Source organism: Urtica dioica, chromosome 11 (assembly GCF_054948205.1).
Source record: "Urtica dioica subsp. dioica isolate 48M chromosome 11, U.dioica_male_clone48M_v1_H2, whole genome shotgun sequence".
Taxonomy (NCBI): Eukaryota; Viridiplantae; Streptophyta; class Magnoliopsida; order Rosales; family Urticaceae; genus Urtica; species Urtica dioica.
Window position 1 is genome coordinate 5,050,320 of NC_142766.1, and position 5,146 is coordinate 5,055,465.

A 5,146-nucleotide genomic window follows, 5' to 3' on the forward strand; every position below is an offset into this window, starting at 1 on the left:
AACTACGCCAAAGAGGAGGAAGAGAGGAACATGTCATCCAAAAAGTACAACGCAAAAAAACCCTAGGTCGGCCAGTTCAACACCTGGACCTAACCATGAAATAGGGAAAACAACGCCTATAAAAATGAATAAGGTGACACCTCGCCCACAACAAAGGAGAGCGCCCTTCCTAGTTTTGCGTTTAGCATGAATGACGAGGGCAAAAAATAACGAAGTTTTGGAAAGAAATGGACCCGACACCCCGATGTTTACTGCGACCTTCACAAGAGTAATGGTCACGTAACAATAAATTGCGAGACCGTGCAAAGATTCCTGGCTGAAAAGTATACAAATGGTGAGTTGAATGATGTCGACCTGGGACCTCTTTCCGTGAAGAAAAACTTCAAACAAAGAGGAAGGTCGGATGAGTAGGAGACAACTAATCCATAAACCCAAACCAAGTGTTTTCACTCATTTTTGGACAACGATTTAGAGCTTCGAACGGTTCAACCCAAGGTCGGACCGAGTGATCGCGTTCGAGCCTGAACGTCCTGAACCCGGTATCTTGAATTCGTCCCTAGCTATGATGGCTTTCCATGCATTCCAAGATATCCTAAAAAAGAAGAAGAAATGTAACTTAAAAAAGGGAAACAAAGGGGTTGCCTATATTTACCTCTTTGACGCTCAACATTAGAAGCATTGATGTGAGAAATAGGTGTTTCGGTATTTTAGAGACAAAGATGAGTGAAACAAGTGTCTCAGAGGTTCGGCGGCGTTTTAGGACTAAAAAATGGATTACCTTTGTTCTTGTGTTGATGACCATATTTATAGAGTCGGGAGAACTCCATCCTGATCGAAGAGCTCATCCAAGCATACCCACGAATGAGTAGGTGGTCGATCGTGCATCCGGAAACCATGCAAGCTGACTCGTCGTTTGAGGTCGGCGCTGTGAAGGCCGCCAGGTTATCTAAGGTTGGCGACACAGTGAAGGCTACCTGGCCGTTTGAGGCAGGCCACACAGTGAAGGCCACCTGGTCGTCCGGGAGACTGGCCGCACGGTGAAGGCCGCTTGGTCGTCCGCGAGGCTAGCCGCCCGGCAAGTTGGCCGCACGGTGAAGGCCGTCCGATCGTCTGAGGCTGGCCACCCATCAGGTTGGCCGCACAGGAAAGGCTGCCCAGTTGTCCGAGGCTGACCACCCGGCAAGTCAGCCGCTCGGTGCTGGCCGTCTGGTTGGCCGTTGGAATCTCGTAGCGTCTCCTAAAACCACGAAAGGCTTGAAGTGAAATGTTGGCATGTGTGAATGACGACTAAAAATATTGAAATCCTAATTATGAATGTCCTCAATAAGCCAAAAAAAAAAATCTGATCTATTTGTTTGACCTAATATTTAGTTGGATTAATATGAAAATTTGGGTTTTTTTTACAAAAATTTAAGACATAAATTATGACTTAATTTTTCTCCAAAATAAATGGGTCTTAACGATTGCTTACTTGGCTTACTATAAGCAGGGTCGGTCCACCCGTAAGGCTGGTTAGGCAGCTGCCTAGGGCCTCATATTTTCAGAGGAAAAAAAGGTCCATATATTTTGTTAACAAGTGTACTTGGTTTGGGCATTGAAGAAACATAAGGCCCAATTATATATTTAGAATACTTAGTTACTTTTTGCTAACAAGAGACCCAATCCGTTTTTTTATGTGAGCAACAAAATTAGTTGTGCTTGATAGTTGGCACTCTGGCATAGTTCAGTAAATATAAAAAATTAAAACAAAAAATATATTAATTTCACACTCTTTAACATATGTATGCATGCCAACAAAAAAAAGTAAGTAGACAATATTACTATTTAAGCAAGATAAATTCAAAAATATTGTAAGCACATTTAAAAAAAAAGAGATAATGGCGGCATTAATACCTAATGTTTTCGCGTGGATACAATTTGGCACCTAATCTTTTTTTTACGGGAAAAATACCTATAGTAGCATTTCAGTGTCACCGTTACATTTTGACTGTTTAATGCTAACAGTTTTCCACGTGGCCTTCATTAGGTGAGTAAATTAATTCATTCTCTTTAAGAAATAAAAACAACTGATATTGAAATAAGAAACAACTTAAATTTTGAAATAAATGAGACCTAAAAAGAGCGGTCAAACAAAAAAAAAGAAATCGACGAAGATGGATGAAGAACGAATCGATGAAGAACAAGAGGGTGGTGGCGAAGAAGATTCCGTGTTTGAAGAGGAAGAGTACAACGAGCATGAAGACCTTGAAGCTGAGCAAACGAGTCATCCTCAGAAGTGGTGGTCGGATGTGAACGCTGTATGTAACGACAACGACAACAACGGGGATGGCGACTCTGATGGATTCGTGTCTGAGAGCGACCTCGAGAGTTTGTGTAGTGATGAGGATGAGCAGTCGACGAAGAAGAGCAAGCGAGAGTATAATCCACGGTCAAATCTTGCGGATTTCAAATTCAGACTAGGTATGCAATTTCCAACGATGGGTCATCTGAGACATATTCTCAGAGAAGAGTTCATTAAGAATGATAAAGAATTTCAGTACATTTTCAATGAAGGGAGTCGATTGCGAGCAAAATGTAAAGGGAAAGGTTGCAAGTGGGTTCTATATGCTAGGCTTATGAATTCTGACACGAAAACTGTTAGGATAAAGACATTGATTAATATCCATGATTGTGGGATTGTGTTTGACAACAAGCATGTTACAAGTACTTGGTTAGCCAAACATTTCCTCGAACAGTTTAGGCTTAACCCTAACTTACATTACCAAGCCTTCAAGGAAATGGCATGTGCTTCAAAGTTCAGCAATGTGACCAAGACAATGTTCTATAGAGCTAAGAAAAGAGCTAGAAATGCACTGGAAGGCTCTGTTAGAGATCAATATGCAATTCTAGATGATTATTGTAGACAACTCACAATAACAAATCCTGGTAAGTATGTTCTAAGTTATCATGATCAATATTGTTTTTATTAATGGGCATGCTTAATATTTGAATTTGCTTGAATGCTAGGTACTACGGCTCTGCTTAAGACCAATCTTGTGAATGATCAAAGAGTCTTTGAGAGGGTCTATATATGCTTGAAGGCTTGTAAAGATGGGTTTAACAATGGATGTAGGCCACTGCTTGGGTTTGATGGTTGCTTCCTCAAAGGATACTGCAAAGGGATGTTGTTGGCCGCTGTGGGCATTGATGCAAATAACTCACAGTATCCAGTGGCATGAGCTATTGTTGAGAAGGAAAACACTGCTAGCTGGACATGGTTTATGGAGCTGCTACGTGAGGATTTGCAGATTCAGAACACAACTGGATTCACTATGATTAGTGACAAGCAAAAGGGGTTGGAGAATGCTTTGGCTGAGGTTTTCCCTGGAGCAGAATTCAGGTTATGTGTAAGACATCTACACGCAAACTTCAAGAAGGATCATGGTGGATTGTTGCTGAAACAGATGATGTGGTGTTGTGCTCGAGCTACTACACCTGCTGAGTTTACTAAGAGAATGGCTGAGCTGAAAGCAGAAGATGAAAAAGCTTATCAATGGCTTCTCAACAAAGATCCAAAGGCATGGAGTAAATCACATTTCAGAACACATGTCAAGTGTGATATGCTCTTGAATAATCTATGTGAAAGTTTCAACTCTGCAATAATGCCTGCAAGAAACAAGCCAATAATCACTCTGTTGGAGAAGCTGAGATTCTGGCTAATGTGTAGGTTTGCTTCAAAAAGGAATGAAGGTGAAAAGTGGTTGCATCCAGTAGGAAAAAGAGTGTTGGCAATAATAGAGAAGCAGAAGCAAGTAGCAAGGTATTGCCAATCTACACTTGCTGGCAATGCTAAGTTTCAGGTAACATTTCTTGGAACCGAGACTTTTGTAGTTGACTTACGGGCTAGGGTATGCACTTGTAGGAGTTTTGAATTATCTGGAATTCCTTGCCCTCATGCATTAGCATGTATATGGTCCACTGGATTGGATGTCATGGATTATGTTGATGAATGGTACAAGAAGCCGGCCTATTCTGCTGCATACAGTGCTATAATAGAGCCCATGACCAGTCCTGATAAATGGCCAGAACCTGGGCTACATCCACTTGTTCCACCACCAGAAATTGCACTACCTGGACGGCCAAAGAAAAAGAGGAACATAAGCAATGATGAACCTCCAACTTCTGCCACAAAGCAATCCAGAAAAGGCCAAAGAAATCACTGCAGTAAGTGTAGGCAGACAGGGCATTCTATTGTTACTTGTCCTAATGCAGCTACTATTCAGGTACATTCATCTCGAGTTTTGTATATAGACAGGGCATTCAGTTTAGAACAGGGCATTCAGTTTAGCATGTATATAACATGTTATTTTGTGTTGTAGGTGAAACCGGCAAAGAAGAGAGGAAGACCAGTGAAAGCAAATCCTGATCTGGAGACAATCAAGAGGAAAGAAAGGAGGCAGAAACAAATTGCTAAACAGAAAGGACCTTCAAACTGATTGTGTTTGCTGAATTCAACCTCCAAACTGATGGTGTGGATGCTGTTTTAATTTTGTGGTGGTGTTTTATGTATTATTTTGTGGATGTTGTTTTATGTATCAGAAGTAATTCTCTATTTTGAATGAAATTGTCACTTTGAACAACATCCTTCATAAAGCCATGACAATTTTCTCACTGCCACTTTGACTGAAATTGTCACCATGACAACATCCTTCAATGTTCTCAATTTTCTCACTGTCACTTTGAAAAAAAAAACAGCCTTTCATAAATATGATCAATATCCAGATTACAAGCCCCATGATCAACCAAACTACACCAATATTCTACAACAACATTACAATAAGCTACACCAATATTACAATAAACACTACAGCAATGACAATAAATCAGCCTTCATAAATATGTTGAATATCCAGATGACAAACCCCCCCAGTGATCAGTCAAAACATATACATAAGCTACACCAATATTACAATAAAAACTAAAGCCATGACAACAAACATGAAAACAAAATACACAGTACTCCATCTTCCACGTATCTTCATTAATTTCCCCTGATTCTCTTCATCATCATTTGTCATCCTATGGTTCTCAAATTCGAGCTTGTTAATCCTCCTAAGGAGTCCAGGAATGATTTCTTTTGATCGGGCACAAATTTCAGGGTCAATCC

General features: G+C 40.5%; 1 pseudogene; it reads left to right on the top strand.

The window, feature by feature from the left end:
- Positions 1-2,153: 2,153 nt before the first annotated feature.
- LOC149380814 (uncharacterized) lies at positions 2,154-4,475 on the top strand (annotated as a pseudogene).
- Positions 4,476-5,146: the final 671 nt, after the last annotated feature.